Raw genomic sequence first — 24,474 nt, forward strand, 5'->3', positions numbered from 1 at the left:
AGATTTGATGGCACATTTACATTCACCAGCAAATACTTTTTTGGTTTCAAGGTTTTGAAAACTGAGGTGCGCATTAGATTTGATGGCGCATTACATTTGAGTAAATACAGTACACAGCAGGCCAGGATGTACCAATGGGCTGCTGGGGTGAGCAGAGCCATGTTGCAACGTGAGAGAGCAGGGCTAAATCAGTTGATTTTCTACTCTGCATCTACAAAGGAAACCAGGACACAAATGAGGAAGTCACCATTCAAATCCTAGTTGATCCTAACAACCAAGCTAGATCCAGAATCAAAGCTAGATGTTCACCTAGTCAAGCACACTTTTTCTTTGCTTATATTTTATTTCAACTACAATGTGCCATCTCTCTCTCTGTCTCTCAATGGCATAATCCCATCCACATGCCCAACCACTTGCAGCTGGGATCCTTGCTGATAAAGTAGATGGCCTCATAATGCCTTAGAAGACAGAAAGGGTTAGGGTTAGTCAATAGGCTTTTATTTGGACTCAGATTTCAACTCAGATTGGGGACGGACAGAGACTTGCAATGGAAAGCAGTTGCTAAAGACTCCCTCAAGGCCACTCCGAACTTGAAATCAGTCACCTGTGAATGAAACACATATGTATTTCTGTTGATTGAGTGGTATATAAATCATGTTAAATTAAATTAAATATGCAACCTTTGTATAAATCATAACCATTTCCCCCTTTCATTTTTGTTCATGATGTATAGCTTCTGCTTCAAGACTTGCAGGTTTGATATATTCGTTACAATTTTTTTTCTATGTAGATAATGCAAATAAATGAATGGAAAAAGAGACAGATTTATTTGTTTGTTTGTTACATTTCTAAATCACTCTTCCTCCTAAGGGAGCCTAGGGCAATGTACAACAGGGTATAAAATACAAAATAATACCATAAATAAAGCATAACAATAACCATTATAACTATAAAATAACTATACAACTCAGAACCCTCAAAATACGCGCATAGTACAAAAAAGCATCTGCAGCTGTTTAGGAAAAGGATCACTTGTGTAATGCCAAATGTGGCCATTGTTGTCATGCAAACAAGCATGGATAAAGAGCAGGCCTTCTGAACCAAATCAGTGATTCCTCCTGCCCATTGTCCTGTCCCTGACTCTGGCCATTGTCAGATGATGTGCTAATAGAACCTTCTAATGGGGAACCCGTGGTTCTCCAGATGTTGCTCAACTAACTCCTATCAAGCCCAGCCAGCATGGCCAGTGGTCCAGGGATAATGGGAGTTGTAGCCCAATAGTTCAGTCGGTAGAGCATGAGACTCTTAAGCTCAGGGTTGTGGGTTCAAGCCCCATGTTGGGAAAAACATTCCTGCATTGCAGGGGGTTGGACTAGAACACCCTCATTGTCCCTTCCAGCTCTACGATTCTATGAACATCTGGAGGGCCACAGGTTCCCTATCCATGCAAGAGAGGAGCCTATTCCATGCCATCCATTCCCACCCTCCAATAGTGAATGGCGTAGAATATAAATGTGAGGCATGAGAATGCCATCTTCACTAAAGATGCTGCAGCCCATGCACTCACTGGACCATTCTTCTCTTGTCCCATCACAGAAGTATTGTTAAAAGAGAGTTTATCCAGGAAGCAGGAGCCTTAAAGTCAAGGCTTTAAGCTTTCCAACTTTGTCTCACTGTTCTCATTTTGGAGTAAGTGAGTTTTAAAAAAACAACAACCTAACTAACTAACTAACACCTTACTTACATCAGTTGTTTGCGCTGAAGAAGAACGTTGTCAGTTGCCAAAATTGCCATGGAACAATTTATTCACAAGTGTGCCTTTCACCCAATATCAAAAAGATACAAGGTTCTCCCTCTTGGTGGGATTCTTTATGTTGCAGCTCCTCACAGCGAAGAGATGTGCGCTCACTCTCTACCTATTATGTAAAAGAAGAAAGAGCAAATGAATCTTTTATGGAATCCCGCCTAGCACTTTACTGAAAAGAGCACAGTAATGTTGTGTTTATCCATCCATCTCTGAGCAAGCAAAAACTGATGGGGAGGAATGGGGGGGTTGATTAATATGAGATTTGAGGATCCTCTTGGCTCTCACCATTGGTTCTTTTTGAAAACTAATGAATCAAGGCTGGAAGATCAAAGGAGATGATGTTCAGTCTTACACTAATTAACCTTCCCAGCAACAGAGGAAGCTAGATGAGGGCGGGAGAGGACGTGTCACCATAATACTTTGCACGGTGGGAAAGCCTACACTCAGCAATTAGAACAATTTTCAACTCTGCTGCTGATTACTCTGTCATGTTCAAAGAAGGGCAGATCATGCTCTGCCCAGGGCTTCATGCATATTATATATAAAGGGGGCCGGCTCCCACCTACTTAGGCAGTGAGAGAAGATCTGATTGCTCCCTGCCTTACATAGCAAGGGAGTTTTTAAACAGAGCGTATAGTTATGGAGGATGCATGATTGACAGGCGCTAACACTACCCAAATACCTGAGATGCAATCAAGGGCTTGCTGATTTTGTAACTGCACACATTTTAAGAAAATTGATTGATGTGTAATAACTTGTAATGCTTTGAATCCCTCCAGAAAAGAGTACCCGTGGTTGCTGAACATAAAATAGGGTGATGCAAGGCATGATTGTTTACTTCTGTTCTGATTTCTAGGAGATAGTGCAACACCCACTTATTCAAGAAAACTTTTGAGCAATAAGAACTGCTGGCCTGTCTTTAGTTTGCCATTAACAACTAGGTGAGGCAGTAGACAGAAATAGTTTTTTACTGATATTTTTGTGTGATTTTTATTGTTACTTATATTGAGGGGGGGATTCGTGTTAAGGTATGTCAGCTAGGGATGCTCAACAAATCTGCTGGGTCTGCATTTCAAAGTGAATTCACCTGATCTACACTTTCCCACACCTGGGAGGTTTTCTCTGGGCTGTTGCCAGCACATTTGGAACAGGAAACTCCAAGCTCCCTGTCCAGTGCATAGCCTAGTCATCCTGGTCAGCTGCTGAGATTAAGGTGAGGTTTTATTATGGTACTTTGAATTAAGTTGGTTGTTTTATTTTTTAAAAATCATATGATTAGACATGAAAACCCCACCTTCAAACCTTATTTTGTGGCTTTAAGTAGGTCACTCTCGCACCTTCCTTTTATAGGGTTGTTGTGAGGAGGTCAAGTGATAATATATTGCAACACACCTTGAAGGCACAGCAAAGGAGGAAAAAGAAACCTAAATAAGATCAAGCAAACGTCAGTATGGGTTTGAGACAAACTCAAGATGCTACTGGAAAGCATTTGCTTGTTCCAACAGCCAACCTAGACCATCATCCTAACATAATTTCAACCCCTGCTGCTCTCTCCCCCCCCCCCCCCATGCACACAAGCCTTGAAATGGGTCTCGGGTCTGGCAGCCTTGCATCCATCTCATGTGGGGAGGGATGTCAGGAGCTGGACAGGGCAAGGCTTAGAAGAGGTTGTTTGTGTTTCTTTTTTGTAAGCCCAGTGCCCACTCCTCAGTTGGCATATTCAGAACAGATTTGGCATCCAACCACCTGGATCACAATGCAGGAGCAGATGGTCATGTAAAGGCCTAAGAAGGAATTTATTTTGGTTTTGGCCTGCTAACTCAATTGACAAATGGAAGCAAAGTCGTGTGTGTGTGTGTGTGTGTGTGTGTGTGTGTGTGTGTGTTTTGCCTAGTCTGTACTGTGCTCTGGAGAAGGACTGTAGCTCCATGGAAAGGTGCATGCTTTGCATCCAGAAGCTTCGAGGCTCCAATCAGAGCTGGGAGAGACACCTGTCTGAAGTCCTGAAGGGCACCTGCCAGTCAGCACAGATAACACTGATCTGGAGGGACCCATGATCTGACTCTGTATAAGGCAGCTCCCTAAATCTACTCTGGGGATTAGCTCTCAGTGCAAGGCACAGGGTCAACATAACATTCACTTGTTGGTCACAACGCAAGACAGTGCTGAAAAACTGAACCTGAGATGAGGAAATATTTTGGATGCTTTGGGAAGGAGCCATTCATTGCTCCCATAGCTCAAGTGATACATCTTTGGGTGAACGTTCATATCATCTACTCTGAACCCAATGGTGAATCTGATATTGTCATCAGATTTGCAGATATCCATGCAAATCTGATATTGTCATCACCATTAAATTACCAGCTCAGCAGAGACTGGATTCTGATTGTGCAAAGTGTTAATATGGTTGGCTTGATCGGTGTTTAACAACATCTGGAAATCCACAAGTTCCCCATTCCTGTTCTGCGGGCTTTAGATCCCTTGAGAATGTCAGTCTGTATGCGGAGGATATGTGAACAGAGACACTTTGGTGTGTTCACATTTGATCTGTCTGCAAGATAGTAATGCACAGTCATGTTGTGTGCTTGATACATTTTTCCACTTCTGTGTGCCCACTTTCTCTGGCTCAACATATTTCATCTCATCCATTGGCCTTTTAGTTCATTAAGCAACAGCCACAACTCTGCTGGCAGACCTTTCAAATTGGGGAAGAGTTCTATATCCAGATTAAGATGATCTAAATTGCTAATTTTGATGGATATGAGTTGTGCTGTGAATGCTTAGTTCAGCTCGAGTGAGAAACAATCCCTGTCCTAAAGCCTTACAAATGAGACACCCAAGACAGGTCAAAGAAGCATAATCATTTCCCATCTTAAAGATGGAAAACCAATGAAATTAAGCAGCTTGCCCAAGGTCACGCATGGATCCAAATTTAAAACAAATTGAATAAGTTTCTTTGTGTCATCTTCTTGCTGAGCTTGGAATCGTTTGTGTTCTCTGATCTCCTTGGCTCAGAGCTCAAGGAGCCATGCTGTTACAGTAATAACATGAGGCCAATAAGGTTTATTAAGCCCTGGAGGGATTCTTTGCAATGCCCAAGCCACAGAGCTGCCTAATAAGCAGAGAATGTTGGCCATGCTAATGTCATTAGTGGTGCCATTTGTTTTAGGCTAAATGTTGTACAAAGCAAAATCCGTTTTAATCCCAATTTAGAACAGGCTTGCGGCTGTCACTGGGGGCATTTTTTCCCCAGCCTATTTTTAAAAATAATCTGTTAGGCATGCTGGTTGCCAAAATTCCACTAAGAGCTCTATTCCAGGGCCTTATGCTTTCAGAAAGGCTTCTGCATGGTGCACGACACGTGCAAACAGAGAGAAGGGCTGCAATTCTTGCTAGACAAAGGAAGCACGAACAGCGAATTGTCGTTTGAGGAATGAACCACACAGAGGGCCAAATTCAGCCTAATAGCAAATTGATAGCAGGCATCAGATGTCAGCTGGCACTGTTTCCATATCAGCATTAGATTAGAATGCAGGTGATGGACATTATACTTTTCTGCAACTCTGTCAGGGGAAGGGACTGTAGCTCAATGTTACAAAAACTTTGCAAACAGAAGGTCCCAGTTTGAATTTTTAGCATCTCTGGTTATATGACTCAGATGGGAAAGAGCATTTGCCTAAGACCCTCAAGAGCTAATGGCAGTTAGAGCAGACCATACTGGGCTTAGTGGAGAAATGATCTGGCATAGAGTTGTTGCCTATGTTCCTCTGCCTTCCTAACCTGTCCTTTCTTGCTCTCACCATTGCTAGAAAGGTGGTGCAGACCTTATTTTCAGACTTATACTCTGGCAGAAGATAGACAGAGAAACCCAGATTGAACATTTCCTCTGATTCATCTTTAAAGAGCAAGTTTTAGCTTGGAAAGTGCAGGGCAAAAAAGAAAATGCAAAATGCTCGGGCATGGAGCGTTGAAGTGAAGACCTCTGCCTGGAAAGAGCAGGGCAAAAAGTAAGTGTGGGTAAGCTCTTAGTAGAGTTCTGAGGGTAATACGTTGAACAGAGGTGGCTAACTGGCATCCTCCAGATGTTGTTGGATTCTAATGCCTATAAGCTCCAGAAAGCATGGCCAACGGCCAAGGATGGCGGGAGCTGCAGTTCAACAACATCTGGAGGACCACAAGCTAGCCACCCCTGATTTATATAACTTGGTGGACAAGGACTGACCCATAGGGTTACCCTTCTACATAATGTTTGAGTATTTCTCCCATTTGTAAATGATGTGTTGTCTCCAACATTTATTGGTAGAAGCCTAGCAACCTTCTTTTAGCCAAGAGGAAATTATGAATGAAATCCATACTGAAGCATGCACACCTGTGAACACACACACATACACAGAGGTAAAGTTTTTGCTGCAAATGAATAATTTAGATCTCAAAAGTAAGAGGCTACAGAACGAAACAGGCACTGCTGTTCTGGTATGAGTTCACAAAACTGAAATATCAGCAATAGAGATACCCTCCTTGCAGTACCCTGTTCACTTTGGATATCACTAACTGGGGACGGTTCAGAGGAGATTGAGGTCAGCTGCATACTTTATTTAGCATTCATCCAGATTTGTTTGCCCAAAGTTTACAGGGAGGTTAGGCGACATCAGTTATTTGTTGCACATTCATTCTGAGTAATTTGCTAGGAGGTTATTCAATGTTGTATGAAACAAGTGTTATCACATGCTTTCCAGTACAACTCCCATCACTTTCCTTACCGCAAAAAGACTGATGGGGGCAGATTTGTTGCACAAGAGCACCAAATCAAATTAATCGTGCAACCTGAATTTGCCAGTATGTAATTGAACCCCAGCAGAAAATAGCAACAGTCTGGAAGTGCCCTAGCACAGCCTATGAGAAAAAGACAAAACAGATGTAATAACCAGGAGTGTTCACCCTTCCGAAGGCTAGGGAGAGATCAGAGATTTAAAATCTGCAAACATGAACTAAGAAAATGTCATCAGTCCATGCTTCACCTTTTTTGATGATAGCAGAGAAGAAACAATGGCTGTAGATCAGAAGAACATCAGTTTAAATAATAGAATGAGGGAAGTCCATTTTTTTGCCCACAAGGGCTGCTGAACAGCAAGTTGAGCCACCAATTATTGTTTTCATCAACAGCTTTAGAGAAGCAGCAAATGCTCTGAGAAACATCAACAAACATGATAATCAATATCTGTACTTTCCTGCATTTCACTTTCTTTTGACCTCACTGTTTCCAACCTCCCTGCCTTCCAAATCACATTTCTATATACCCATGCAACTCAGGATAAAGTTTATGCATCTGATAAGGTGGACTGTAGTCCAAGAAAGCTCATAGGCATAATACATTTGTTAGCCTTTCAGGTGCCACAAGACTCTTGGTTGTTTTTACCAGCCAAAAGAAAACCCTTTGACTTATTTCATTTTGCTTTGTTGCAGAAGAATGGTGTACACACAGTCTTCTCAAGAGGCTCTGTGATTATGTTTTTCCAAGGACATATTTCTAAGACAGCCGGATTGGGGACTTGAAGTGAGCTTGATGCAATTCCTGCCTTTTCGTTCCATATAATTTGGGATGAATCAAAGAGTTTCCCATCTGTAAAATGGAGCTTAAAGCATAGTTTATCTTTTGCATTATAAACACATTTGGAAGCCCTGCCTGCATTAGACCACAGGATAAGCTGGGGCCTTGGAGTCCTTTACATCATATAAAATGCTCTTATATGAGAGAGTGAGCAAATTATTGAGCCAGGAAATTCCTTTTTCTGCATGCATCTCACTGCAGCCCCATCTGTTATTCTACATGTAGCTGGAGGGTAAGTTGAAAAAGAAAAAATGTGCCCTGGTTCCTTCTACTGACATATAGCACTCCAGAAATGTGATCATGTTTGCAAATGCCAGATATAATGATTTCCAGAGGGGAGGAAGAAACAGACGCATTCTTAGAGCTCACATTTTGAAATGTGTTGAGGGTTTTTTAAACTTCCAAAATCATTTGGTAATACTAAGCCATCTCTATTTTTCACTCCTTTATGAAAGTGTTTGGTGGTGAAATTAACTGTGACAGATAGTAAGCACATGCTCTCTCTGCTCCTGACATGACGATTAGAGAAAAATCTTCCACATATTAGCAAGAACAAATGCTACCAAGGAGAGGTCTAATCACTCATATTCCAGTCCCTACATTTTTCAAATGTTATTACAATGAACTTCACTTCTTTATAGCTTTGCAGCGTTTAGAGGCTTGAGAAGTGAAGGCTAACCTACTAAGGGCAGCTTTCTCTGGTCCAGAAACAGCCATGGCTGGGGAATTAGTGTCCTGTCCATGTCATTGGGCTGGACAATTGAAACTGATCCCACAGGTTGAAAATCAACATTACTCCAGGGACCTCCAACAGACCTGGACTAGTTGTAGCATCAGGTTCAGCACATATCTGAGCAATTTTTGACCTCAAAGCGTTTCACAAATCTTTTGCAGCAGGTTATTGAATAGCATAGACATCTTGCTTTTTTGAAGACTTCAGTTTTGGACATCTTGTCTTAGCCACAGCAGCTATTCTCTTGCTTCTCTCTGAAACCCTTCAGGATCCTGATTTGCCCTGTCTCCATCCCTTATCTCCCACTATGCATTACATGAATCTTCCTAAAAACAGTGAAACACTTGAATGAGTCCCATTATGATGGATATTTTAAAAGGTCAACTCCCACTGTGTTTGATAAACTACTGCAGTCATTATCTGAACAGCATAATAAGATCATTTCAATGAAGCAAGCAACATTTACATGTACCTTCTGTATTTTAATAGTAGGTTTTCATTAAATCTTGTATTAGCAAGCATTGGTCCATAGTAGATTCTCAGTCACCAGAGTTTTTATGCTGCAATTCCACATTCACTGTTTATATGTGGCTGCAGAGGTACATATGGTTGAAAGTTGTGTTCCACTATCTGACAACTTCCTGCCTCACTAATGGCATACACAACCAGTACTGCACCCAATATTGAAGGGGCCCAGTGTTGCATGTATGAGCAGAGTCACATACCTGTGACATCACACATGCACATCATCAAGAGGAGGCTGAGCATGCAGTCCAGCGCTTGTGCAGCTTCAATGTCCAGTGGCTCCTCGTCTCTTGTGCTCAGGAGGAGCCAGCCACTGATGCTGCACCATGCATGGCTCCATGCTCACCCCCTCAACATTGTGGGGGCTCAGCCCCCTGCCAACAAATATTCAGGGAACCAAAGACACCCCCACCCCTAGGAGTTGGCACCTATGCACATAACATGGGCCCTTTGCAATCTTGGAGTACAATGGTAAGCACAAACGTTTCCAAAGCACTAGATGGTTCTCATACTGTTGCTGAAGATCTGCCACTTTCACTGTTTTATTTAAAAATGGCCTTCACCACTAAACTCATCTAATGGGCTAGCAGGGCACATGTGTGAAGCCTACCTGCTGAGTTACCTTGACCTCATTTCCTCGATCGTCGGAAGCCGAGTTGTCAGAAAGAAGATGCAGCAGATAAAACTAATCTTTCACTATCTCCGGCAGCTTTTCCCTGGTGTTTGCCCATTTGCAAAATTGTTCAGATCCGCACAGGAAAGCTACTGCATGTTGCCAGTAACCGAAATCCAATTAGCTTTAATTGCTACGTCGTCACTGATCCATTCAGTAGGACCATGAGAATAAGGCATGGACCCATGTGAGTACTTTGCCAATTGATGAAGCAATGGTGTCACACAGACCTGGCTCCTAAAGAAGCACAGTCATGTTTCTTGTATCTATTATGCAATAATGAAGTCAATACACCTATCTTCACATAAGATGAAAACTTCAAGGGCACATGTGCACACACAAAACAACACTATATCAGCTCACCTTGCCTGGAGAAAACAAAAAATGGTCACAACACAACAAGAATCCTGGTTTATTTAAGAACATAGGAAGCTGCCTCAGGCTATTTGTCCATTTAGCCGTAGTATGTCTGTAAGGGGTTATCCAAGGCAGAGGTCTTTTTCACATCTCCTGCTCTTCCTGGACCTTCACCTGGAGCTGCCAGGGATTGAATTTGGGGCCTTCTGCATGCAAAGCACATTTGTTAAGTCTCTGAACACCTCAGAGGCAGTATGTCTCTGAATACCAGTTGCTGGAAATCGCAGGTAGGGAGAGTGCTGTTATCACTCAGTTTCTGCTTACAGGCTTCCCACAGACATCTGGTTCACCACTGTGAGATGCCCTTTGGCCTGATCCAGCAGCTTCTTCTTATGTTTGTTTGTAAGTTTTTACATTTATACCCCATCTTGTGAGAAATAATCTCACAGCCAAAATAAAACTTCAAGCTTTGCTAGACAAGCAAAGAGTTAAGACACGTGGAGTTCTCCCCTGTAAATTCCTAGAGAGAATACTCTGTGAGGTCATATCCCCTGCTTTCCCTGGCAGGAAAAGTAAGGAAGATAATCCTTACTACTTTGTCCATCCTCAGAGTTTGGTCATTTTTCTCTCTCCGTGTAACTGAGGTAGGTTATGGATTGAAACTGGGACCTGATACATGCAAGAAATGTGCTACACCACTGAGCTATGGACCCCCACCTTGTCACTGAATAGTTGCAGGACAGAGCAGCAGCACTCCACCTAAGATGCAGAGCCTTTAATGAGCATTCATTGGGTATGGCTGTCCAACCAGCTGTTGGTCCACCAAACACTGGTACTGTCCACCCCATGTTTTACCATCTTGACAACAAGGATATTTCATGTGCAAGAGAGGACTATGCACAGAACATGAACTGCAAAGTCATCATATTGCAGCACAAAACATAAAAAAGTGAAAAACACCACTCAGAATGTGAATTACTGCCAAGGCCACTGAGAAATGTTATACATAAACACCTGGAATTAAAGGTTTAAAAAATGACAGGGTGTTGCTGCAGAGGGTTAATGCTGCTGCCTTTCAAATCTTTTTAAAAATATTGGGATGAGCCTTTAAGTGCTGAAGTTGCAAGTGGGAAGAGAGACTGTGAAGAATAGCAGTTTAAGAGAGAGACTACAAAAATGAGGTCACAGACATGGGGAGGGAGGTGTGCTATCATTAACAGAATCACAAATAAACGTGCTAGCTGCGGGAAGTCTTGTATTTTCCCAGGTACAATTGCAGTTGGATCGCTGGGAAGAATTGATGCTCTCGCCACAGAAATGGATCTTTGAGGGAAGGCATATGGTCTGTGTGAAACTTGCCACTGTTGTACCAATAGCTGGTTGCATCAAAAGGCTCTGAGGCAAGCAAAACGTAGCCGCTAAGGCTGCAACCGTAAGCATATTTGGCAGGGAGTAAGCCCCAATTGGTAAGGGACGCGGGTGGCGCTGTGGGTAAAACCTCAGTGCCTAGGGCTTGCCGATCGCATGGTCGGCAGTTCGAATCCCCGCGGCGGGGTGAGCTCCCGTCTTTCGGTCCCAGCTCCTGCCCACCTAGCAGTTCGAAAGCACCCTTAAGTGCAAGTAGATAAATAGGTACCGCTTTATAGCGGGAAGGTAAACAGCGTTTCCGTGTGCTGTGCTGGTGCTGGCTCGCCAGAGCAGCTTCGTCACGCTGGCCACGTGACCCGGAAGTGTCTCCAGACAGCGCTGGCCCCCGGCCTCTTAAGTGAGATGGGCGCACAACCCTAGAGTCGGACACGACTGGCCCGTACAGGCAGGGGTACCTTTACCTTTACCTTTTTAAGCCCCAATTGGACTCCGTCAGAGCTGCTTCTCAATGAACATGCTTAGGAGTGAACAACGCCTCTTTGATGGGGCAGAGACTCCCTCTCCCAAGACAGCAACAATAAGCACCACACAGATTCTGCTCTAACATGGACCACGACTCCCCTGACACATCCTTGCAGAGAAAAGAGGGGGTTGCCCAGCAGGTGTTTGTTCCTCAAGTCAGCAGCAATATGGCCTTCCAGCAATAATGGCTTGTGTTTCTTTTGGAACTTTTCCATAATTCATACAGTGGCCTCCTCTCAGCCATCAAATATTTATGCCCTGATGATGCTTAGTAAGAAACATATTCTTCCTTGGAGCATGGCTGAACATTCAAGGCTAGCATGGATTTTCCTTTGTTCAAGTCATTATGTTCAGTATCGATTTAGCTTGTCAGGTGGATGGGGTGTGCTTCAGGAAGGAAAACAGCACAATTCTTTTCCCTACACCCAAAGAGCAGCTGCCTGATTCTGCTTTTGCAGTCTAGTTCCCCCTTGACCACGCCAAGGAGATAATAATCCTCTCTTTGCAGCAATAAAACATGGACTGGGCGGAAATGGCCTGCCAACGTTCTCTGCACTGTTTGTGGGTGGCAAGATTCAGGGGACATTTTGCTGAGCATTCTCCTGGGGAGAGCTGAAATTCTCCAACATTCAAGAAATTAAATTTTCAAAAATTATCCGGACAATTCTTTTCCGAGACTCTCTGGCTGGGCACTAAAGAAAACCACTCTTGTAGAGTTTAAGAGCCTTTGAAAGACAAAAATGGCTCTATCTCCCTCTAGTGACCAAATGGGTTAGCATTTGATGGCTCGATTCAGAGGTCCGCTTCTCACATGGTTGGTTTGGCAAAGTAATGCTCTGAGAAGCTCCATCAATTGTGAAGGGCCACTTTGCTCTTGGGTTTGCTCAAACGGCAGCCTCCAGCCACCCTGTCCAGTGTTATGGAAGAGAAGGCAGTAGACATAGCCTTCTTCCAGTGCATCCAACCTTCAGCTTCCTCCTGGTCACTTGTGGGTCATAGTGCCTGCTTTTTTTTCTCTGCTGGAGGTTGAGTCTTTGTCAGAGGGGTCGGAACAAATCCTTTCCCCCTTCCGCTCAAGCCCTGCATCAAAGCAGTCATTTATTTGAACAGATAACATTGTCCCATCCGCCAGCCTGGGTTTCGTACATCCTCGGGCATCTAGATCTACCACATTGTGCTCAAGGAGAGAAAATCCATCCCACACCATGGGGTTTGCGGCTGACCTTCTACTGTGCCACTGCTAACCCATTGACGAAAAATCCTAGAGTGGCTGCTCTCTGTGAGAATGGGAGGGGGGTGAAAGGAAGCAGATACAATAATAATTAATGCATGACCCATAAAACCCCAGTTTGCAGACGTATGCTCTTGCTGGGCAGTTAGAAGGCAGTGTTTTAAAATCCCATCCATTATTCATAGGGCAGTGCCATTTTAATAGTTAAACTTGTTTCCAATTAATTTTTAATTAAATCCACTTTTCAAAAAAAACCTAAGACACAACATTTTGACTGAAGCAAGATCCTCTGACCTACTGTGGAATCATAGTCTGTTGTCAGGACCAATTCACACATTGCCAAATTCTTACGCAGAAGATGCTTCCATGGAATAGAGATGTGATTTTTAGCATATTTGTTTTCCATACTTTCTCAAGGGACTCCAGAGTTACCCTCACAGCTCCCATGCAAGGTAGGCTACACTGAGAGAAAGTGACTTTTCCAAGGCCACCCAAATCTTCTGGATCCAAGTCCATTACTGATGAGGACGCCACCATCTATATACATAATGCTTTACGAAGAACATGTTTGAGAAATCCATGTCGCAGAGGACTTACGAACATTAAAAAGGCATGTGGAAAACAAAGAGGAAAGGGGTGAAATGGAGACAGGAATAAACAGGGAAAGAATATACAATTATTTTAAATACAGGTATTTTGGCTTAGTTGTGATATAGTATTGGGACCAGGAAGTTGTTCCAAAAATGTCCTGGAAAAGATCAGCTTTGAGGAGAGTGTAGTGGTCACATAGATGTGTTTTGGAGGACAGTTCCAGGCATAAGGGGCAGGAAGGCAGAAAGGGTGGAAGCCAATGAACTATATCCAGTGCAGCACCAAGCAAAATGTTCTGTCAGCACAAAGAGTTCTCCTTGCACAGCAGAAAGTTCTCCCTCTCTTCTCCCCCTGAGCGCCCCCTAAATCCATTCTGGGGTTCCCCCAACCCTCTGGTGCAGATTTGGGGATGATGCTGGGCACACATGGGTGGAGGAGAAGGGGGAAATCCCTTGGGGGGGAGACACTCTGCATGTACTCAGAGGCACCCACTGCCATCACTTTACGCTGACATTCCCTGACATTCAAAGCAGATTCAGGGGCTTAATGCTGATGAGCCTTGGCTCAAAAGTATGCCCTGAAAATGGGATTGGCATCTTCTGTGACGCTGAGTAGGAAATGAAATTCTTACCCTTCAAAACTGCATTCCTAAGTGCCTACTCCTCACTGGCTTAGTGATCAGAACAAAAACATTATAGTGTCTGGAAGATAAGTCCACTTAGCAGCTGCAAAGCAACTCCACGCACTAGAAGGGACCGGCTTAGCAGAAAATTCTTCTCTTACAAAACTCGTAGGAAGGCTAAAGCTCCCATTTGTTTTAGCGCATAGACGGCAGGACCAACCAGGTTATGGCAGAGAATAGAAATGTGCACACACAAAATCCCTGACTTTGCTATCAGAAGGCTGCGCCGTATCTATAATGCTTAAAAATAAACCCTGCTTTGAACAGAGCTGAGCTGAGCTAAAATGACAGCATGAGTTTAATTACTCCCATCTTGTTCAGAGCGATAGGAACTATAATAAAACATGGCCCAGATTTCACGGTTTTTCACACCATAAGCCAATTAAAAAGTGCCTCTGACATGAGCCCTGCTGCAATTAACCAAGAGCAGACTTGCACTCAAAGGACATGTGTAAACAGAGGGCAGCCACAAAACCATCTAGCTCGCTCCCCTATCAAGCAGCTTCAGTGACAGCATCCTAAAGGGGAGGCTGCCTGTGCTGGGGGTTATTCCAACAAGAGGAGCAGGAAGTGCATCAAGTCCTCAACACCTCTAATGCAAAAAAGATCCAAGACTCAGCAGATGTGAAATCAAAGAGGGATAGATCCGTCTAGCATGCTGTGAGTAGGACAAGGGGGTGTGAAATTAGACAATGCCACAGGCGATACAAGCAAAGAGCTTGATGGATCAGTTTTCCTCCTGAACAACGAAAAATGATCCGGAGAAACTGATGCACAGGGAAATCCAAAATTAAGAGCCAAGCCTTGGCAGGTGCCTGAAGCTATTTCACATAGCTCCTGTTCCTGTTCTGCCTTGAGGCCGAGATTTGCAGAAGTGAAAAGAAGCTGAATGCAGACCCAGGGCACAGCTTGTAAAACTCAAGGGAAGCAGAGAGGCCGGGGGATGGGGAGTGAATGTAGTGCAGCAGAGTACTGTGTTCTGGTACTCTAACCATCACAGCAATAAGAGGAGCCAAATAGCACCCTACATTTGGAAAAGGGTGTCTTTCGTCAATACATCTTGCCCAGGTGAGACGCCCTTCAAATGCAGCAGCAGACTTACAAGAGACCCTTTTCCATAACATGATCCTGCATGGCTGACTGCTCCATACACCCAATGCAACCATGCAGTAGGACCTTTCCTATATAGCTGGCACCCCTTTCTAATGCAAAAACAATCCTTGATACATCCTGGGATGTGGTTGCATGAGCCACATGTACCCAAGGGGTGTAACGCGGGAGGACCAGGAGAGCCATGGACCTGGACGCATAATTTTGAGGGGGCACAAACTAGGCACCCCCACGCAGACACGGGCTGCTGTGGGGATCATTGGCCCACCCAGGTGCATTGGGCCCTGTCCCTGGCTCCCTATCCTTCCCTGTCTGCCCTGAGGGGGTCTCTGGGACCCAAAGCCCAGCTTGGCCTCACCGCCACGTCCCCAGCCCCCTTGCTGAATGGCTGCCCAGCCAGTACTCAGTCTCTCCTCACTTGGCATGCTCCCTAGACAGTGAGTGGGCAGGGATGGAGGGAGGTGGGCAAGGGGCGACCCCACCATGGCACTCCAGCCCAATGCTCCTCTCCACGGGCATCAGGGGGGTTCACAGGGTCAAACCATTCTATGAATAAGGTGATGGAAAAGGAGGGCAGGATTTTACTTTCAGGAACAGGTTTGGAACATAACCGTGCAGACAGACGCATTTGCAAGATGGGCACTGAACATGGAAACAGAAGCTGATAAAAGAACCGTCAGAGATGGTATATGCTGTTTTTAGGGGCTAGTTAGCGACACCTTGGCTTGGAAAGAGCATGAGACAGCAATTGGATCTGGGAAAAGAAGGCTCGGCATACCATGCCAGAAGGCCTAGCAGTGGAAGCCAATGCCAGAGAAAAGGGTGCCAGGTGCCAGGCAGACTGACAACAGCTAGGAGAGACAGAGACACCAGAACCCCCTGGGACTGCTAGCAGAACAAGCCTGTGCCGTGCAGAGGCGCCAAGGTGTCACTGATTCTTGTCCTTTAGCTTAGTAGTGTCAACATGCTTTCTAGTCTGATTGATGACTCAGGAAGTCACAGAGCAGCCCTGCTCTACTGCGCTCTGATCTCACCCACGAGTCAGTGCATCAGCAGGAACAGCTGCGACCAGATTTACTGAGGGAATTATTGCTGCAAGGGTCGCCTGCTTCAGATGCCTTTGTCTGTATACGTCCTGCAGTAAATTACTCCCTATAATTTTTTTTAATCATTGCAGGAGTCCGGCATCATAGGGAGCAATGTAATGTGGGACAAGTGAGAATGTGCTTCCCAAAATAAACCCCACAGGAAATCATACCAAGAAAGGTGGTAGCCCCGCCTTCCTTTCTGCCACCAATATTTCCAGTCCTGACATACAGTTTATACACTATGCACACTGTGGAAGTGCACTAGGTGGAGGGTTTTGATGTCCTCCCATTCTTGACAATTCCGCTTTTCATTCTGGCCACAAGATTCAAGTTTCCTGCTGTGCCAGTTGCATGGCGAGTTCCCAACCCTCCTGCCCCCCCGGTAGAAATAATGACACATTTATTAAGGTTAATGGGCTAAAGAAGGCCACAACTTTATTGGTTACAGGTGATGAGCGGTATTGGCTTAGGCATTGGACCTAACTGACTATATCTGACTCCAGCCCGTCTGCTTGAAGTCCGGGAAGGGTTAACACCAGTAGGGGGAGTCCTGCTGATGCACATCAACTAGGAGCTCCCCGGGGTCACCAATAGGGGGCATGCCTTAGGCCCTAACCTCCCTAGGCTTCAGACAGGGCCACACACACCCCCAAATCCTTTAACAGACTACCCTTCAAAATGTGGGGCAGGTGGTGGCGCTACCTCCCCTTTTTCCCATCTACAGAAGTATTCCAATGCCTAAGCGCCAATACCCAGAAAGTTGTGATGATTTGCTACAAGGTAGGCGAAAACCAAGTGGCTGGTGCCAATCTGCCAAGTGGAAAAATTCCTACAAGGTCCTTCAACGGCGACCAACCAAGGTCCATAGCAAGGTCAAAGAAAGCAAACCTTAGATGGCGGGAGGGCGGGAAAACCGGAGCAGTTGGCAGGCACACAAAGAGGGAGATCCCCAGCTGCGTCCTGCCTTTAAGGGGCAGGCCACACCCCCGGAGCAAGCCAATTGGCCGGGAATCCCCCCAATCACTCAGGGGCTGGCCTCCCCACCCCCTGGACACGTGGAACCCCACCTCATCCTTAAGGCAGAAGTGGCTTTTTCTAGCAAGGCATATGCAAGGCCAGCTACCTGCTGATTTCCTCCATAGATGTCTTACCTAACCTTGAATTATTTTTTAACAGGAGACGTTTTCCTCTGCCCAGTGTTTTTCTGCTACTAATTTTTAAAGTCAGTCTTTTAGGCCCAAATTACCGGTAGATGCAGTGTGGGATAGTTATGATTCTCCTGCATTAAAAAGATAGGTGCAAAGAGGAGATACTGGTTAGATTAGGAATATGACACTAGAATAGGTAGGGTTAGCTCCATATTATTTTTCTGATTAAAATTCTCTTGCCCATATCTTCTATTTGCGCCATGCAGAATAAAACTTACAGATCTTGCATGGATACCTCGGTACCAGTAAACTACAGACGGCAGTGAGGCCTAATTGGAATAAAGGATTAATCTCATTCTTCAGTGCTATGGTCCTGATTCAATTCAAGGGTCCCTGTGGCTTCTATTAAACGAGAAACAACAACCCATGTCTTGTTAGGTTCTTATTAATATGTATAGTGAGTGCACAGTGGAATCGGCCTAATCTCCAGGATTTTCTGCAGAGCAGGTGCCGACACTGGACATTCAGTCCCAGGAATGTGGTCCTTCTCATTTAGGGATAATGCTTGTCTTCTTCCACCTTGCCCTCTGTGGGCTTCCCATCTATCTAAAATTAGGTTGTAAGCTCTTCAGAGGAGGGATCTGTCTTTTGTGGTTGAATGCAAACGGCACTTCTAAGCTAAATCTATAATTTTCCATACAAGGGGTTTGAGACCATCGCTATCAATCTGCACAGGGCATCTTTCTAAAGAAAGACACTCCTGGCTCTCCTACCAGATCATATCTGCTTTAGCCCTTAGAACAAAAACCAGCATCTATTGTCTCACAACTCCATGCACTTTCTTCTGTGGCTTCTTATCTTTGGAACTCATTTGCCTCCAGACATTCAGATGGTCTAGTTTAACTATATGAATCTTCTCCAACCTGGTGCCCTGCAGATGTTGTTACCTCCACATCAGCCTCAGTCTGCATGTCCAATGGGAGTTACTAGTTCAATAACATCTGGAAGGAGACAGGCTCACCATGCTGAAGAACTGCATGAAAAGTTGGCTCTAGCTTTGGAAAATAGAAATCTGTTCATTTTTTAAGGTGCCACCAGAGTCCTTGTTGATTTTGCCTTTTCATAAGTCTGTTTCAAACCATAAATCTGAAACTCTTGACTGTGGCAACCAGTTGCTATTGAAATGAGGCTTCAAATATAATAACATGAGTCAAATTTCAAACCCAACCTCCAGGACCAACGTCTCTCTCATCTTCACATTTTGTCTTTCCAATTGGGGCTATTTTGTCTGACAAAGCCAGCCAGCATCTCTCAATAGGGAGCACTTTTCTCTTTTCTTTTTTCTCTGGAGGTCACTTGGAAAGAGCAACAGCTCCTTCTAGAGGCCCTTTGCTAATAACACAATTTGACCCGTAAAGCACAGTACAAAAGGCTTCCCAGAGAGAGGGAAGGAAAGATTTTGCATGTGCTATTAACAATGGTAAATAGATCACAATTCAAGTTACAAAATCCCACAAGAACCTTTGCATTCTGTGGAGCTCATTCAGCTTCCAAGCTTCTTCAGATTCTGTCACAGCATTCCTGAAAGCTCGTACATTCAGAAAAACCAAAGGAGAGTTTCTTCAGTGCCAGGGAAGTTAAGTGACTGAAAATAGATGTTTTTAGCTTTGCTGAACCTCCTGCAGCAAAGTAATGGTAATTTTAAAAAAGATCCAGAATCAGATCAAAAGTAGAATACATTTGAATGATTTAGTTAAATCAAAGCAGACAAATAATGGGAACATAAATGAAATTTAAGAAAGCCATATATATTTATTTATTTTTATTTGAAAAAATTCTAATTTGTATTCAGACAAGGAAAGATATCAACTTAAAAGGCTAATTGAGAGAGGAAGGCCAGGGCCATCTTTAGCAGATGCGACGCCGGGGTGCAAATATCCGCCCAGCACCCCCAAATTACCACGGATAGTTTTGAGGTGGCCGTAGCTGCTTTTATTTAAAATGCATCTCTGGGTTATTTGTGGCGTATAGGAATTTGTTCATTTTTTTCCTTTAAAATATAGTCCGCCCCGCCCCCCCAAGGTTTGAGGGGCAGTGGACCGGCCCCCTGCTGAAAAAGTTTGCTGACCCCTGTCCTATGCATTGCCGTGTAGACATCATCGCCCACAGGACTGGACTATCTGAGCCAAAATACTATATTGTACTAAGTGAAAGATCCATGATCTTCTTTTCCACAGTTTTTCAAAAGTATAATCAAGCATAAGGTCATTATTCAGTTTGGGGTCATGGTGCTAGTAAAATGGAGATTCACCCCCATACCACACCACTTTCATCCCATAACTGCAATTTGCCCCATAGGGAGGAAGCATGGGCCAGTCTTCCCCAACCTGGTGCCCTCCCTGCTCCCAGTGTTTTGTACTACAACTCACATCAGCCTCAGTCAGAGATTCTAGTAGCTGTAGTTCAACAATATCTGGAGACCACCAAACTGGGGGAGGCTGAGATAGATAGAGGTCCTGTTATGGTACATTTTAAATAGCACAATCCTATATACCCCTGCTCCAAAATCAGTTGCACTGAGTTCAATAGAGCTTATTCTCATGAAAGTGAATATAAGATTACAGCCCAAAACAGATCTCCCACTGTCGTGTCTAGTTGCTGCTCCATACATCTTGACTAATGGGATTATAAGAGGTTTTTCTGCATAAAGAACATCTCTCAATATAGGCTCTTTGCTGCCACGGTAGCAATTTTCCTCCATTCTTTTTCCAGGCATGTTCTCTTCCAGTTTGTAAACACACTACTCATTTAAAAACCACTTTCTATCTTATCTATGCATCTTAGTCAAGGCCATCCTGAAGTTCTACCTTATAGCAATGCATCTAAAAATTTGTCATGGTTTTCTTTCAGCAGGCATTCCTAAAATGCAGCCAATCTATCTTAATCACTTTGATTTAGTCTTTGCAAAAATATCTGTTCTTCATAAAGCCAGTAAAATTCCTCAATCTTTCTGGTCCATAAATTCTCCTCACCATTTCCCATTAATTTGTTTTTCTTCCCTTTTTGTCATTGTCACGCACTTTAGAGAAAGGCACAGTGTTCGAATTATAATAATTGAAGTTTAACATTCTTGGAAATGTTTTTGCTTTCGAAGACTTAGTTGCAAACTTTGTATTAGTACCAAGGACTGTGTTCAAAGATCAAGAAGTTACTTCTTGCTAACCCTACTGACTCAAGCCCCCTCCTGCTGCTGCCGCAAAAAAAAAAAAAGTGGACCCCATTTTTTAAGATTTGGGTAAATACTTTCCTTATCACACACCTGAAACACACAAAAACAAATGCATTTGTTCAAACACAAGGAAATGAAAAATAACATGAAAAACTAGCTGCTTTGTCAGGCACAAACAGTGATACCCTACAGGTCAAAGAAAGCTTTGAGCCAAAATCTAGGTTGACAATTGAAAATATATTGAAGATCTCCACTTACAGTTCTGGGGTGTAGCTGGTGCTGGTTTCCCTGGGCACCCTACTTCTGTGGCAACTCTGAAGTTGAGGATCCTGCTCTTGACATGATGGAGTTGGTCCAGTGCATGTAGCTTGTTTCTTGATTGTCACCAGAGGCATAAAACTCCCTCCCTCCTTCTCTGTCTCTCTGCCTCTCTTTCTCGCACACTCTGACTTATCTCCTTTTCTCTCTATTCCCTCCAAATGCCCCCTTTCCACCCAGGCATTTCCACCCACCCCCTTTCTATTCCTTCTCTGCCCCTCCCTGCCACCCATCACCAGAGGACTGAAAGTATCTCATGCTTTCTTCCATTAACCACTACCCTTCCATCTCTCGCTCTCCACCACTGACACCTTACCTGAGTGACTCTTCATCCTACAATGCTTAATTGTCTACAGTACCATTGCGAAGGAGGATGGGGGGACCAGAAAAACCGGCCATGCCCCCATGATCTCATTGGCTATGTCCCCATGACTGCCTAGCACCCTACCAGGTCTAGTGGGCATGAGCCACACTGAGTGACCACAAAAAGACTCAGTAAAAAAATCCAAATGCCCCAAGCTCCTGTTTGCACTAGCTTGGCCTCTCCTACATTGAATACATCCCCTTAAACATGCCCATCCATTTCACTGGATGCCAGGATTGTACTCCCATCCTTCCTGAACAGAGAAGAGGTGCGCACAATCTAAAAGGACATGGCACAAGAGAACAAAGCCATCGGAGGAAAAAGCAAGCTCTTAAAGACACAGTTTTGAGTCACTTCAGTGAGTCCAAGGCAAAAAAAAAAGTAATCAGGTTTTGTTCAAGCAAGTCCCATTCTCCTTCCCACCAGCATTTTCTTTGTTTGAAGATCAACAAAGAAAATGCTGGTGGGAAGGAGAATGGGACTTGCTTGAGCAAAACCTGATTACTTTTTTTTTTTGCCTTGGACTCAAGGCATTACTCTGGTGCATTACTGAGTGCACACCACTGCTACTGTTGTTGTTGTTGTTGCTGTTTAGTTGTTTAGACGCGTCCGACTCTTCGTGACCCCCATGGACCAGAGCATGCCAGGCACTCCTCTCTTCCACTGTCTCCCGTAGTCTGGTCAAACTCATGCTGGTAGCTTCGAGAACACTGTCCAACCATCTCGTCCTCTGTCGTCCCCTTCTCCTTGTGCCCTCCGTCTTTCCCAACATCAGGGTCTTTTCCAGGGAGTCTTCTCTTCTCATGAGGTGGCCTAAGTATTGGAGACTCAGCTTCAGGATCTGTCCTTCCAGTGAGCACTCAGGGCTGATTTCCTTCAGAATGGAGAGGTTTGATCTTCTTGCAGTCCATGGGACTCTCAAGAGTCTCCTCCAGCACCATAATTCAAAAGCATCAATTCTTCGGTGATCAGCCTTCTTTACGGTCCTGCTCTCACTTCCATACATCACTACTGGAAAAACCATAGCTTTAACTATACAGACCTTTGTCAGCAAGGTGATGTCTCTGCTTTTTAAGATGCTGTCTAGGTTTGTCATTGCTTTTCTCCCAAGAAGCAGGTGTCTTTTAATTTTGTGACTGCTGTCACCATCTGCAGTGATCATGGAACCCAAGAAAGGAAAATCTCTCACTGCCTCCATTTCTTCCCCTTCGATTTGCCAGTAGGTGATGGGACCAGTGGCCGTGATCTTAGTTTTTTTTATACTGAGCTTCAGACCATATTAAAAGGTTCTTTAATTCCTCCTCACTTTCTGCCATCAAGGTTGTGTCATCTGCATATCTGAGGTTGTTGATATTTCTTCCGGCAATCTTAATTCTGGCTTGGGATTCATCCAGTCCAGCCTTTCGCATGATGAATTCTGCATATAAGTTAAATAAGCAGGGAGACAATATACAGCCTTGTCGTACTCCTTTCCCAATTTTGAACCAATCAGTTGTTCCATATCCAGTACTAACTGTAGCTTCTTGTCCCACATAGAGATTTCTCAGGAGACAGATGAGGTGATCAGGCACTCCCATTTCTTTAAGAAATTGCCATAGTTTGCTGTGGTCAACACAGTCAAATGCTTTTGCGTAGTCAATGAAGCAGAAGTAGATGTTTTTCTGGAACTCTGTAGCTTTCTCCATAATCCAGCGCATGTTTGCAATTTGGTCTCTGGTTCCTCTGCCGCTTCAAAATCCAGCTTGCACTTCTGGGAGTTCTCGGTCCACATACTGCTTAAGCCTGCCTTGTAGAATTTTAAGCATAACCTTGCTAGCGTGTGAAATGAGCGCAATTGTGCGGTAGTTGGAGCATTCTTTGGCACTTCCCTTCTTTGGGATTGGGATGTAGACTGATCTTCTCCAATCCTCTGGCCACTGCTGAGTTTTCCAAACTTGCTGGCATATTGAGTGTAGCACCTTAATAGCATCATCTTTTAAAATTTTAAATAGTTCAGCTGGAATATCATCACTTCCACTGGCCTTGTTATTAGCAATGCTTTCTACGGGCACACCACTGCACTCTGTGCAATTACTGAGGTGGGCGCTGAGGCACTCTCCTCAGTGTCCTCTGGGAGCACCCAGTAACAGTCTCTCCCTCCTTCCCCCGCCTTCTCCTTAGTCTATCCACTCCCTAAAAGAGCTAGAACTGACTCAGCCCTTCAGGGGCATGGCGAAAGCAGCAGTTCACAGAGGCAATGTTCTCACCACGTCCACTCCACTCTTCCTTCACTGATCTGTTCTGTGATCCCTTCCTTTAGGGTATTTCTTTTCCTGGAAAGGATTTTTGTTCTTCAGCAAACCTTAGGTGCCAGATGAAGATAGCTCCCTGCTGTGTGAGGATTGCACCATGTCGACAACATAAGCAGTGACACTCACAGTTTCCACATAAAAAGTGGAGGGAATGAAGGAGACCTGCAACAAAATGTTGTAGGGCTTTTGTACAGGATTCCAGACACTTTATTCCCCACCCCCACCCCAACACACACACACACATACACACACTTTCAGTTTTCATCCCGCTCCATCAGTCAGTCAGCATTTCTTGCCCACTGAGCCCTGCTTGATCAGTCTAAAAGACCCATCTAGTCTTTCTCATGTATCACACGCACCATGTTTTCTGCTTTTCTACCCCACTCTATTCTATTCTCTCCTCCCACCCAATTGTTAGGATTTCCCCCTCTCATTAAAATGTCTCAGTTATAATGAGGCCCTTTTGGTATGGATTTTACCCAGGCCTTTTTTTCAGCCAGAACTCACTACAATTCAGTTCCAGCAGAACTCAGGTAGGAGCCATTGCCATTATAAGAGAACAAGGGAGGTGTTCATGGCAAGCTTTGGCACCTCTTTTTCTAGAAACATACCACTGACTTTACTCCTTAGGTTTTTTTCCCCTAAAGATTTTCAGACATCTGTAAACCTTAGGTTTACCCCAACTTTGCCAATATTTTTCCGTCCGTTGTAAGTGGTGAGCTTCTGACTACATAAACACACAAAGCCTCAAATTGGTATTTAAATTTTAAAATTCTTATCACTTGATTAAAATGGTTATCCAAATCTTTGTATAGACACTAGCAAGGAT

At 44.2% G+C, this 24,474-nt stretch overlaps 1 long non-coding RNA gene across 2 annotated transcripts in view; it reads right to left on the minus strand.

The window, feature by feature from the left end:
• Positions 1 to 246: 246 nt before the first annotated feature.
• Positions 247 to 24,474, minus strand: part of LOC310764375 — a 55,844-nt gene continuing 31,616 nt past the window's right edge. The window contains exons 3-4 of one of the 2 annotated variants that reach the window (XR_014549128.1): positions 1,745 to 1,916; positions 247 to 604 (exon numbers count right to left, since the gene is read on the minus strand). This is a non-coding gene — a long non-coding RNA (uncharacterized lncRNA). The remainder of the gene's footprint in view (positions 605 to 1,744; positions 1,917 to 24,474) is intronic. The other variant, XR_014549129.1, reaches the window with a different exon arrangement.

This window comes from Podarcis filfolensis (genome assembly GCF_964270895.1).
Source record: "Podarcis filfolensis genome assembly, chromosome: 6".
In the NCBI taxonomy this organism is placed as follows: domain Eukaryota; kingdom Metazoa; phylum Chordata; class Lepidosauria; order Squamata; family Lacertidae; genus Podarcis; species Podarcis filfolensis.